The following is a 14,842-nucleotide window of genomic DNA, read 5'->3' as shown; positions in this document are numbered from 1 at the left end:
GGCGTAGCTGGAACCTGGAGGTCAAGCCATGCATCCCTAAAAGTTTGACAGTCGTCACCCGTACCAGATGAAATGGATGTGTCGCCAGAACCCGATCAGTGGCTGCACACTGTCAATGTGTTTGCCTCGCTGACATCTTTCAGTTGCGAGCGACCGGGCAAGGAATAATCTGCAATTTAAACGCAACCCGAAAACATCCGCCGGGTTGTCGTGAGGGAATGTACCGGGTGCGTGCATGCGAACGGCTGAGACATGGAGGGCCGAGAAAAAAAAACCCACGACAACCCAAGTCCCGAGGTGGAGTGGTGGAGCGCAAACAAAGCAACCCTGAACTGGCGGTGCACCCTTTGCACAAATGCATGAACCAATTGCGCATGACGCACCCGTGGATGATCTGGCAAAGTCGTCAATCCGGGATTGGAGCTGGAACAGCGCACAACAGCATCAGGAGCCACGGCGTAATTGGCAGCGGCTCAATTATCGGTGCAATTGGGAGCGAATAATTATGCTAATAAGACGTTGTGAAATATCAGCAAGCAAAACTCGTTCCGATCGTTCGATTTGGTCCACACCAACAGGGGGAGAGGAAGGCTGACGGGTTTGCTGTGAGTGAGTGGCAACTTTTGTTTTGCTCTTGCCTTGTGCCCAGTGTTGTTGTGGGGCAGTGTTGTATTTTATTTGTTAAGCGGGTACGAAAAAAACACTTTCGAAGTTTGGAGTGGTTGTGATGACCGTACCAATAATTCTCTGAAGCGGGGCTGATTTTAATTTGGAGTTCGTGAGCTCGGACGACCAGGACCGTGAGTGTGATAAAACGCGACGCCATCCTTAACATTGTTTCTGCCAGGGTCGTTTGGACACGGGCACGCAAGACAAAGAAACAAGATGGACTTGAGACTCCTGCTGCTTAAGCTAATCAGCCATAAGTTAATAAATATCGATTTTATATCTGTTCCGAGCGATGAACTGCTGCAGTACGCCCGGGGGGATTGTGACGAAGGCATGAGAAAATTGCATTCGAAAACTCATCCAATAAATGAAGGAGTTCCAATGGGCTGAGTAGAATACAATATTTGTTCTGAACAGTCATCAAGCTATAGGGATAGCTTGTTTTCAAAGTTCATAACAATCGTTCGTATGGGCCGTGGATGCTCGAGGATCTTCAGAATCCCATAGTGCACCTGATATTCTGCGGAGTCGTTTCGATTCATCAAGCCCACGGAACCGTTCATAAGTCAAAACTTAAACACGATGAGGGTACAGTGACTAACATTAATATAAGCTCATCACGGCTTTTAATAGCACACAAAGTTCTAGAAATAGCAATCTGGCCTGGCCGTCCTTCATGAATAAAATAACAATCTTACTAATCTTATTTACTGCGAGTTCTTAGGTCTTGATCTTTGACTTCCCTATTTTTCTTTTTCTTACGTGGCTCAAGATCCTCAAATGGTCTCAGCCTGCCAATCTTGGCTTTCTGTCACTTAGCCTTAGCTGAATAGTCAATCCTGCTTGCGGAGAGACGGCCTGGATAGGATTTGATCCCAGATCCTGCCGTATGAAGACCGGTATCTCCATTAGGCCACACTAAATAAAAACAGGCTCCAAAATCTGCCTGACACCTATACACATTCCAGGCACTGTATACACACCCCATGCGTAAACTCTCCCATCGAGTGCTCCTCCACACGGAAGGTCCATAAAAACGACCAATAAGCCGTAATTTATTTGTTGGCTTTCGTTCCAATCATCATCGTAGCTCATAAAAGCTTAATGTGGGCTCGGGAGCTGCACTAAACCCGAACCTGGAGCTGAAGCGATAAAAAAACCCCCCTCGACCCTCTCGGAGTTGGCGGAGCGGGACATCAAAACATGACTTATGGACACTAAAACGCAACATTAACCGGAAAGTGGATTTTGCCGGATGTTGTTTGCGCGTGGACTGTTTGGCGCTCTTTTGTTGCGTTCGGGGTTGGCGCTGTGGTTGCGAAGCAGAAAAGCTTCACTTCAAGTGACGCCGTTCCCATAAAAGATCGAACAAAGTCGAATAAGGTACACCGAAATTGAACACATTCCACACACGGTGCTGGAGGTTTGCGCAGGCGTCTGCAAGCCTCACCACTGTTTATGGTTATAATATTCAATCAAATGGTGGATTGAGACTGTTGTTCAATCTTGAATGTTGATCGTAAATTTTACCCTCAACTAAATCGTTGCGCATCTCCGGGCTTCACCACAACTAAGTACAACATGGAGCTACATTTTGACACAAAGCTTTCGCGCGGTGGTGCTGATGTCTCGCAGATCAGCTCATCAGCGTTTCATCCTGTTTTGAAATCGATTAAACTTGACATCGGGGAAGGGAGAGTTCCAAACAACTCACCCCATGTCACTTATGAAACAGGGGGGGCGGCACTCCTAGCGAGGGTGAAGAATTCCAAGAATTTTCAACTCCAACGTGAGAACGGGTTGCGTTCTTTGTGCGGATTAGCTCCCGTCATCGAACGCTCCAGCAACCCAGAATACGATCCTCTAGGAGCTTCTGAATTGGCAGGATGCACGCGGAACCCATCCCGAGGACTCCCCGGTGCGATTGCCCGCACAGCCTGAACCGTTTAGAAAGGTAGTCAAGTATAGGGAAATTTTAATTAACCCTACAAGAAGCTGTGGACCGCACCACCCGCAGCGAGATCGCCAACTCCCAGTTGCGTGCAGCTACCGGATAGGAACACGCTCCGGACTCCGACCCCGTAGCAAGGACGCAGCACGATCTCCCGGGTGTACCGCTGTCCTCGATTCCCGGCCCCGAAATCCGAACCATGAACCATCATGCATCGGCAAGCTGGAACCCGGGTTTTCTGGCTTCACGATCCAATAACGCTACACAATGAACAATGATGGTTTAGTTTTTCTGTGAGGTGTGCAAGTTTTTCTCCCCAAGTGCCTACCGTAGGGGATGATCGATTTGTTTGTGCCAGGACGTGTTCGTGACGTGTGGTAGCGGCCCGGTTAGCTCTCCGGCCATGCGGTTCGTGACGCACAACCGGCGAGCCCCTAATCGTTTCGGTCGGTGCGAAATGAGAAAGCACTTATTGTGCCCACCGGGTAGGCCAGTTCTAACGGGGCATATTCATGCACGAGTGCCAGCCATACATTCCATGGCCGAGTGAGCCAAAGCTCAGCACGGACCCGTTTCGAGTACGAGATTTGTGATGCGTCACGATGAAATAGAAGAACGCTGGGTCCAGGCTTGGGGGCAGCTGGTTGAACGTCGCTCACGGGGTGCTCCAGCTGGTGTAAACTCGGAAGCGTGAAGTCGGCGTGCGGTACTACGCAGAGTGACTCCATTTGGGTACTCCATTTTTTGTTGTCACCATTGTCTTGGAACTTTCGTGGAATTTGAAGCAGTGAAATTCTATACTTATTGGACCAACATTTTGAGAAGATTGTCTGGATGAAGTACACCGTGGGAAATATTATCTGTGGACTTCAAGGAAATCACACCAGATAAATAGATCATTAATCAATCGCGTGCTCATTCTAAGGCTCCCATACCCGGGGAAAGGGATTCCAATCGATACTGCAAAACCTGATCAACACCTTGCTAAGGTACCGCCCGCCAATCCTTCCCTCCTGCGTACCAAGAATGTCATTCCGCTGGTCCGATTTGACAGGACACCGGACATCGCACAAGACCGCGGGTGACGAGAAGACATAACACGCTGCACCCAAGTGACATAATAATCAGCTGTAATTATCTACATTTTCTTATCTACCGGCTCTCCCTCACTCTCTCTCTCGAACCAAAAACTGACCAACCCGCGTCTCGGGAGATGCAACACTCGAGATATTCACCCGTACCCGTGGGGACCCGTAAGCGGATAGACAAACAAATTGCCTTGTTGATGTCATGTCACCAGCTACGTAACGCCGGTTCCATCACCACCTCCACCTGTCATGTTAAGGCCCCCGTTCCCTTCCACCGTTCACTCCTTCCGAACTAATCCCGCCGACCACAGCAAAATGTCAAAGAAACGTCAAAACGCGGGCCGACCACTAACAGCACCCGGGGGCGTTCGGCACCGAGGACCCGGGCCACCCCCTTTGCTCTAATTAAACCCGGACGGAAGAGGAGCCGGTCAGCACCGCGGCGTTCGGCGTGGACTTAATTGTCGCGCTAATTGATGGACAATTTTAAATTTCAAATTATTGCGCTCAGTCCGCGCTCAACCTTGCGGCTGCACGGGTCATGAAATCGGTGCGGTGTCTGATGCCCGTGTTCAGGCAGGCAAGCAGCTGTGCCTCGTTTTCTCCTTCTGCCCGGCTCGTTTTCGGGAAACGAAAAGCGCCCATGCTCAGACGCAACTACCACTGTGGCCTAAAGCGTAGTTTTGAGTTTGTCGACTGCTTGACGGGGTAAGCGAGTTTCCGGGCCGGCCGGCACACGGAAACTGCCTTAATGCGCGTGCTTTCCACCGGTTGCGCAACAATCCGCCACATCCGGTGGAGTTGTAGTTTGCGCTCGGTTTGGTCTAGCCTTCAGTAGCCTTTAGTTTCTGCGGAGATGACCTCTTAAAGGTGAGATTGTTCCAACACGCTGCTGTAATGGGTGGAGAGCTTCAAGTTATCGCAGTGAGATATACGACTCATCCAAGGCAACGCAAGCTTCTTAGCAAAGTTGAACTACTTTCAACCGCTCAAAATTGATCACACCGAGCCAAAAAGCAAGTTTCTGCGTGTTAAAACTCGCCCATGCACCTCACGCGGCCACTTAATTGCGTGTCGATAAATCAATGCTCAAAACCAGATCATGGGCCCACGGTACGCTTCGCTTCCGTCGATCACGGGCTGTAATCAAAACCACACGAATTGAGACGTTTGCTGCTCGATCCAGCGCCCGCATCTCCTGCCCAGGCTCATCCATCACCGCAAAGGAGCGGTCCGCGTGTCTCGAAACCCCGCAATCGATCGAAGCCTCCGTAAGTTATGAGTTTGTTTACACTGATTGAAACATTCGATACCCTTTTCGGGGTTGAAGGTGTCCCAGGTGTGCAGATCGTTTCGCCAGCGATCGCTGGTGCAAGCCGTGGAATCGAGGTACCAACCGTGCCAACGATAATTGATTTCCCGACCGTTCTAGGAATTGGCCGCAAGCTAACTTGGCGCCTGCACGTTAGCCAACCGACGCCGGCTGAGCCTGTCTGTACGCGCGTGTTAATCCGCACCATCGCGCAGTATCACAGCGGTAACTGTTGATTAAAGTTTGAAATGTTGTTATATTGCACCACCCGGCCGCCGTATTTCACCTGCCCGATCGGGGGGTTTTTGTTTTGTAATTATAGCAATTACAATGCTTTAATTTCATCCCTTTCGCTGGCGTTAGATCCGCATAGGAACACGGTGCAGCGGGTGCAGCATTTGTTGCAGTCGGTAACATGCAATATGATGAAGAAAATATGTGTATTTGTAATTTGTTACACAGGGAGTCGTGTTCAGTAAGTGAAGGATTTCAACAAGACCCAATAGTTCACAGCTGTCAGAAGATGAAATATAACTTCCGCTTGAGCACATCCTGTTGGGCATGCTAAGCTGTTTGTTCTTCTCTTTGTGCTGAGGTGAAATAAATTCTCGAACGTTCGATTAACTTCGTTATAAGTTATCAAATTCACTGGGTTATTAATTAAATTAAGATATAGTCATTAGAGAGTCGTTTCTATAGTCTCTATGACCTTTTAAAGGTCATGCCTGCTATTTCTAGTTTACTAGACTTATTTATACCGCCCAGTAGGATAGTTAATCTTCACTGTAGGGGAACGGCCCTGATGAGACTTGAACCCTGGTCCTGCCGTGGACCACCGTACCGACCCAGTCTCATGGCTTATGAAATTTAAATCTGCTTTGTCGATCTGTGCTACCGTTATTAAGGCAATAATATCAATAAAATGTTTTGTTATAATTTAAGTTTATGAATTATGAGGTGTTATAGGCATATACAGCGAAAGCCTATAAATAAGAGCTCTGTTACATCCGAGATGCAAACTACTTCATTTGAACACTTTTACCAAGCATAAACATGGCAATATTTTGCGAAAGCATCCTCAATATCTTAACTTTCTGTGTACATTTTTGTTTTCTTTTAAATTTTTACAATTCATTGCGTAAGAATAAAACAAGATAAATCGACTCGGCCAGGCCGTTCTTATTTCATTTAAAAAATATAATTACGTAAACAAAGCAAAAAAATCAACATATTGTTTTTAACAACTTTTTCAGTAACAAACTTAAACTCTTTTCAAATTGAAAAAAGGGTAGATGTCCTTAATTATGTATAAAATTTTGTTATAATTTTAAATTGAATGAATTACTGATTTTTTTTATTTCATGAAGGACTGGCTGAACGAACAGTTATATTTTGGCCATTTTTTCATGAGAATGACAAAAATACACGGATGAAATTGTCTACTTAATTTTACAAAATAAACTATTTCGTTGATTGATTAAAAATCGACATAACAACAACTATTTTACAAATTTAAAATATTGGTAGGCTTATTCTCTTGTCCTTACTGTATGCAGACTGGTTTTTTATTACACTTTTCTGGTTAAATTTATGGCTTAGTCAGGTGGCCAAGGTGATAGCGACTCCGATCTTTACGCGACAAGACTGGGATGAAAATCTCATCCAGATCGCACCTCCCTGTACGCAGCTACAGAAAAATCAAGTCACAGAAAGCCGGAAATGGCAGCAAAGACCTTTTGAGGTTGTTGTGTCACATAAGTAACATCCTCTCTTTTACTCTTCTGTTTTGTTAGTTTTAAAAAAATATATAAATTCCTCAATTTTATTAATTCTATTTACTTTTTTCAGTAATTTATTCTTTGTATCATTCGAACAGAGTTTATTAAACATATTGATCTAGTTTTTCTTTGGCTTATTGCTGCTTAACCACTCGTTTTATGTTTATTTTACTATTTATTGATCACTATTTCATGCTTCTTTTATTTACTTTCTTTTGTTTTAAGAAGCTGATACTTCTCCATTTCATTAGTTTTCTTTGATTTCAAGTAGTTTCTTCCTTTTTGATGAGCAATGACACGTTCCTAAAAGAGTTTAGTCATGTTTTTAAAATAAATTCATGTTTTTAGGTGTATTTTAGGGAAATTGTTGCTTGTTTAACATTAAATTATATCATAACTTGCAAAAGAAGTTATGTTACTTGGCCAATTCTCAAATTTATCAAAGGCTCAACGGCTAACTGTGATATTTATGTAAAACTACCATAAATAATATCAATAAAGTCAGTTTCAAACTCCAAAGCACCTGTGAGCATATCGCAATCTACCATTACCCGAGTTTAAAAAAAAATTCTTTTCCGTGATTTACCGATACCCAAATATATTCAAATTACTTCCCTAATTGTACGTGGAACATCCTTCTGAGATCACACCGAAACACGGAGCTACTCGGCACGGTGACTGCGGTAAACCGATACCGAATCGGTGACGGAAAATCAGTCCTAATTTTAAATCAGATAAAACCCGACTCGTCAATCCTTTTTCGTAGTGGAACGAAAACAGAAACCCCGGCACTATTTCCACTCAAAAATCGTACCCTCCAGCGAATTGGATCACGGTAAACGGATTATCGGCTTCCCTGGCCGACGGAAGCACGAACAGAAGTTGGACCGGTGCACAATTTGGATGTTGAGGGCCGTCCGGTGGCATCATACGGCACCACATCTCACCGGCCGTTGGGTTCCACCACCGCCAATGATTTATGACGAAATTGCTTCCCACAAATCCAACCGATGTCGGTGCTTGATCGCTCGTCATAAATTACGTGCGAGGTCGTAATGGCTGCCTTTCGCATTTCTGCAAGCGCTACGGTACAACCCCGGTAGTAAGCCCGGGCTACCGAGCGAAGTTTTTGTAGATTAAAACCAAGCCAACGGTAATGATAACGAGTAAACGCTTCCTTTACATTTATGCGACCAAGAGGTGCTTGATCGATCGAAGGAAGGGACCGGCGTGAGGATTAACGTGGAATCGTCTAATATCCTCGCGCACCTCACCTGCAGCAGCATAGTCCAGAAGTCAACTTTTCATGGGTCATCGGTTCATATTGTTCTCAGCAAACATGCGTTTTCAAGTGTCGGTGTACAAAGGATCCTCAAGATCGAGATCCTTACCCGGCGTTTCTTTTACCTGCTCTTGAGCTTGCTTTTTTCTGCTAGATCATTGAATCGATTACTTCGGGCCCCGTTGGCGACAGCATCTCGTGTTTGATGGCAGAAGCAAGCCGATGGTGAGCAAAACAGAAACTCCGATACGATTGGGATTGCCCTCAGCGTGATCGCTTGTTGAACGATCTAGATTGTATCTTCACCGGTTGCTTTTTTTTAGTAGCAATTATCAGCTCACCCTTAGCTTTCCCGTGGTGATCCTTTCTACTGCCTTACCTTCGCAGGCGGCATTTGTAGGCAGACACTTCCCCCTTATCTTGGGACCATAATTTTGTTTATTAGAAAAGGAAACGATCGTTTCTAGGTGCGCTTGTGCAGTGGATCGAAAGACAGCAGCGAATGTGCGGGATGGTCGGCCGATAATTGAAACACCAAAACAAAACACCAAACTCTCCCCAGGAGTATCGAAAACGGGATGCACCTACACGCACTCATACCCTGCTGTGCATCCCGGATGCTACCGGTGTCCTGGGCCGAATCGTTCCCGAAAACCTTCCAGCAGCCGATCTGTTTGTAATTGAGAAGCGGAAATTAAACGGAACATTTTTCACCTGTTTTGATTGATAAGGGTGCGGAAGGATGCACCGTTGCGCCGGAGTGAGGTGCGAGCCGGGAAGATGGAATTAATAGTCCAGGTGCAGGATGATCGTGTAATTATTGGTATAAAAAGTGGGTTTTTTGTTTTTAAAGTTGACTAAGGCACTCGAATGGTGATTCGATAGGTTTAACTTTGTTCTTCAAACAGCAAAGATCTTTCAATTCTTTGCGCCAGAAAGATAAAGAATTATTGTATTACAGTTTCAATTGAATAAATCTACTGTAGATAGCTCAATTCAGTAAATGTTGCTGATTTGGTATATCAAATACTAATACTTTCGAGATGGTTCTTGTAAATTCGTCTTCTTTCTAGGAGTAGCCTTTCCGTGTTAAAGACTAATAGCTTCTCCCTTTTACCTATTGAATGTTGGATAAATTCTTTCGATAAAGATTTGCTAAATTTCTCCGTCAGGTTGCAGTTGAAGCCAGTTTAATTGACCACTGAACATTGTTGTTGAACTAACAACAACTTTCAAAACAAAGCGGTCTTACAGACCCAAAGCCCCTATTGATAGATAAGATAGATTCTGTAACAGTTAATAAAGCCATCTTGAACAAATTTTATCCCGTATATTTTAAACGGTCTGGATGAATGAGATTTGGTTAAGATTGCTATGGGGATATAGCTTGGGCATAATGGCGACAAAACCTTGATTTTCCTCACCGGTGACTTCTGCATTTACCGAGCGGAATTCCGGAACTATTCCTACCAAAATTATCACGTGTAATAGGTCTATGGTGCGATCCGGTGGCCGAGGCGACATCGGCGCCGGTCTTCACATGGCAGGGCCGGGGTGCAAATCCTATCCAGACTGCCTCCCCGTACGTAGGGCTGACTACTTTTCTACGGGTAAAATAAAGTCACAAAAAGTCAGGAATGGCAGGCCGAACTCTCGAGGTTGTTGTGCCAAAGAAGAAGAAGTAGAATAGGTCTGTTACACTAACTTACTTTAGGCCTTCTCAATCAATCTGGAAGACTCACAAAGTCTTGACGTGTCGCGGTGTTTGATTCGATGCGGATTCTCATGATATGACCAGCTCACCAGAACTTTGTGAGTCTTATTCACTGTACAATGGTCATCGCACTTGGTCCATGTCTGGGCAATCTATTTGCACCAACCAGCAAAAACATAGCACCTTACTAGCACCTTCGAAAAACTTTTCTTACATACCAGACCATCGAACCTGCTGAGCATCTTCCTCATGAAAGCGGCTTAACAAGGTTCGTCAGATTTTGAGAATGTGAATGCCTCATAAACTTACGTAGGTACAGGAATAATAAATATTCTATGCAGTCTTTGTTTGTCGTGCCAGGTGTTTTCAGTGAAGATGTACATTTTGCTTCTTCTTAGGAACAACAATCTCAAGAGGTGTTAGCGAGTAATTTTCTGCTTATTCACATCTAGGATCAAATTTCTATCAAATTTTAGCAATCATTTCCTCTTTTGTTTAACTTTGATGTCTGTCACCGTAGATAATTTTTCCTATTTTTCCGCATATTTTATTCTTTAAGTACTGTCTGGCTGTATTGTCTTCTTCTTCCTTGACAACGTCCAAAGGTGTCGGTCTGCTATTTCTGGTCTTCTAGACCTGTACATACCACATAGTTAGATAGTCAGTTCTCCTCTACGGGGGAACAGTCCGGATGGGATTTGAACCTAGTTTCTTAAAATTCACAAAGAAACGTTATTTCCTAATGTTCTTGTATTTAAAGGTGCTCCCTAAGGGAAGCTTTGCACTTATCTTCGTGCAATCAGTTACAAACATCATTACCATTTGTTCCTCCTTCAGGCTCACAAGCGCAATCTTTTCCTCTTTCTCCAAGGTTTGGAATAAAGAATCCTTCTTGTTCAACCAGAACCAACCTTCTTATGCGTTCTTTCACTGTCCTTCCTTTTTCGTCCTTACCACCACCAACCCGTTACAACCTGCACAAAGGTACCATATTTTTCCGAAGCAGAAAATTGAAATTACATTTCTCTGTCATTCCCAACCATTGGGAAGGCTTTTCGACTCCAAAGCTGAAATGGATCATGATCGTGTTCGAAAAAAAATCCCTCGATCTCGGTACGCTTGCTGCCCGCTGGCTAATAACAGATGTTTAATGAGTGCAACGCGTATGTTCTAAAGAAAGCCTTCTCATTACAGCAAACAGAACCATCTTTCTGTCTTACAAATCGTTACATAACTGCGGCCACGCCACACAACAAAAGCACAGAACAACACCCTTACGGCGGTGGCAGTAATAATCTCAACAAGACAATTCAGCTTTTTCCCACAGGGAGCGATCACACACACACACACACGGTAAAACAACCCCCGAAAAGCAACCAAACCTAACCGTCCACGAGGTCATCGTACGAACGTTGACGGGTTTTTTTTTGCATATGTTCCGATGTGCCCTAACGTTACGTGCGTGCATGCACGATTGGTTTTTTGGTCGAACAAGGAAACAGCTTTTTGGAAAATAGCATGCACGTGATCGCCCCGGTTCGGGTTCGGGTTCCGTCATCAGGTCGAATAAGGATAATTATCTAACGGGCTTGCCGTAATGTGCCGTGCAAACGGCGTGGAAAGGCTTCCCGGCTGGAGGTCACTCCCAATTGCAGCTGCGTTGCAATGTTTAGTTGCTTTTGGGTAATTCTTTGCCCAAGTCACACTTTTGTGCACGGAATGGTCATATTTTTTTGCTTTGCTTCCAGAACCAAAGTCAAAGCGCTCTCGGAAGAAGAGAAATATTCTGAGAGATACAGCGCCAAACTGTAATCAGGGAACAATTTTCCAGTAGTGTGTAATGAAAATAATTATATACAATTGAAGTGTTTGTGTTTTTCTAAAATCAACTTTTTGTAATTTTTGTTAAGGTTGTCTCAATATTGGTGTACTCAACATTTTTATCCGAGAAGAAGAGATAACTCAACATTGCAATTAATTATTTGCAAATGAAGTCATCCTGACATTGATATTACTTAAGACATCTCCATCAGATCGTTTTCATATCATATTTTAACACTCACTTACGTGCTGGTTCAGTATCTTTATCCAAAATCTTAAATCTCAATCTCCTACCCATACACCCATTCGTTCGTTATTCGGCGAAAACACATCCGATGCGTACGTACGTAGCGCCCTAATCGAAGGTGACAAGCCCGTGTCTGAAGATCAGTGAAGGTTCGTTGTTTGGTGCGCCACGCTGCGCCCCGGACGGGTGTTTAATTTAATCTATTTCCCCGAATCGGTCCACCTACTTACTGGAACCGGGCGGAATCGGATCGGATCCGAGGAATCGAGTCCCCCAGGCGAACTTCACGGATCAAGTTTCACGATCCCGCCATCCTGGTCATGGACAACATTTGCATGGGAAAGGTTCTTTTTTTCGTTCTTTCAGTAGCGACCGCCACCGAATCTGGCGCGCTCTCCGAATGCTGGCTCTCCTAGATCAACGTCAAGTGGATGTGCGTCTTGCGAGTGCGGTAGGCTACCAATGGTAGCACATTGCCTTCGGGAGCATTTTTCGGCAGGTAGACATCAAATAAGGTCTCAGACCCTGGCCATAAGGCAACGAGCGGGGTTGATTGGTGAGCTCTCTTTGTTTGGTGAGCCGGTGTTTCTGGAATCAAGCTCATGCTGGGAAGGGATTTGTTCATTCTGATGAGATTATTCTGGCCCTATTTGCTTGTGTGTCATTTTCGCTCCACTTGCTACTTTTTAAATGAACCGTAAGCGAATTAGCTTTTTTTTCTCGACCAATTCTATTTATATGTTCAACTTCAACCAATTCTATTCCACCTTCTCTATATCTACACGTCATACCTGTCATCCATTTGCCAACCATAAAAACGTTACTGCATAATTGAAGAACTGCACCCAATCATCAGTGTTTGCGCCGTGGTTAGGCAAAACCACTGGCGAGGGTGCGTCTCGTCATCGACGGACACCCAGTAGCGGTAGTGGCCCCTTATTGTCACACCAACACATTCGACACACTGCGACAAAACCGGACACAAAAAAAGGGAAACTAATTTTGCTCTTGCACAAACAATCAATACGAGGGTAAACAGGGAAGCGTTAATATGGCGCCCTGTTTTTCTTTTCTACACAACGGGTGAAAAACACAACAATGGCCTCCCGTACCAGTTTGACGCAATGAGTAGAGCGGTGTGGAGCGTTTTGCTTCTAATGTGGAGGCTTCCAGTCGAATATAGGAATAACACACGACGACTTCGTCGCTATGCGCCCAAGGTTACGATAGGCAGGGTGAGCTTCGGTGCTCGCCGGGTGCTTATGGTTGGCTTTAGCGGCCAAGACGAACCAGCTTCGGTATGCATTGCGGTAGACGGGAGTGTAAATAAAACACGAACCACGGTTACGATGATTGCTGGTATAATAGAGAGAGAGACAGACATGAATAAACAAAAAGAGATGGCTTTGTAAACGATGTTATCAAACGAGGTTTTTGGTGGATTGTGCTGGAATAAATGGTTTTTGTATTAAAGATAAGGGCACAATCCTTCACAATGGATTTTGGTAGATAGCTTTAGTTGTGTTAGATAGATCGACATGTGGAACAGTACAGATCGTCGTTAAATGAGTGTTCTGTATATCATGTCTGTCTTTATTAGACAAACTAGCTTTATTAGACTATACTGTTTCTTGGACGGAGATGTCTTATGAAATAAAAGACTTCTTCTGGTAGACGAGATCTGTTGCATGAAGTTGCATGAGTCTGGACGAAATGTTCTCTTGGTAGACAAGGCCTTCTAGTGGGTGAAATCCTCCTGACATTTATGTATCTTAGCAGGCAATGACGGGAGAGGCCCATTAAACAGTTGAATGATTCTTAGGAGAATCCATGGACAGCAAAGCACCTTAGCAAAAGAGATTTCCAGGTAAACGAGGCCCCATGAACCTAGAGGGAGAACATCCTTCTTCTACCTCAAGACAACGAAAGATTGCGCGGTAGTCGGCTAAGACTTTCTCGCGAACACCTATCTGTGATACTGATTTATATGGACAATCATTATCTAGGTATAGTTGTCTCCAATCTTCATTGTCGAACAAAAATTATGTATAATTTCCAATAACAATTATTTGCAATGTATTAGAGGCTCTTTCATTATCACTTATACACTAAAACCGTTTATTGGGAGACTATGAAAATTTCTTGGTAGACAAGGCTCCAAGTAATCTCCCCAATGGCCCTCAAGAGAGATCGATGATGTTAGGGCAACGAAGGGTTACACAGTTTACGTCAGAACTTGCACCTCTCCTGGGACTCCTAGAACTGGGTTAAGGAGTTTTAAAGCATTTATCTGTTTTTTAGAGTTTCTGCTAACCAACTACTTGGGTTTGGAGTTAAAAATTATTCGTCTTTCTTCTGGCACTACAACCTCGAAAGGTCTCGGCCTGCCATTTCTAGCGTTCTGTGACTAGATTTTACCCTTAGCAAAGTAGTCAGCTCAGCGTACGGGGAGTCGGTCTGTATGGAATTTTTGAACCCAGGTCCGGCCGTGTGAAAATCGGCGCCGTTATCGCCTTGGCCACCGGACCAAGGCTAAAAATCATTATCTAGATCCACCATTAAGTCCTTTTTTGATATTTCTGCTTAACTCTAAGGCTTCTAGTCTAAGAATTTCTTAATCTTGGCACTAGATTTAAGCCTTCGATTTCTCTCTACTTGTATCCTCTCTATAGAATCAGTCATGTCAGAATGCTAAGTCATCTAACCAAAACACCACCGAGTTGCCTTCCCTTAGAAATCTGAGATCGTTAAGCTAAGAAGCCTTTAGATAGAGTTTGTTTACTGGGTTGTTAGCTAAATTTAATTAGTGCCGTCTATCAGCAATTGGCACAAACCCCTAAACTTTACCAAGTCATCGCAAACTCACCTCCGATTAGCTTCTGCAACAAACATTCATCTGTCATCATATTTGCGAGAATATGCCAGCCCCCGTCATGAACGCTGCCCACACACACATTCTTCAACGATCTCACCCCGGTCC

The sequence above is a fragment of the Anopheles stephensi genome, chromosome 2 (assembly GCF_013141755.1).
Source record: "Anopheles stephensi strain Indian chromosome 2, UCI_ANSTEP_V1.0, whole genome shotgun sequence".
Lineage (NCBI taxonomy): Eukaryota > Metazoa > Arthropoda > Insecta > Diptera > Culicidae > Anopheles > Anopheles stephensi.
Note: the sequence above shows the minus strand (reverse complement) of the source record.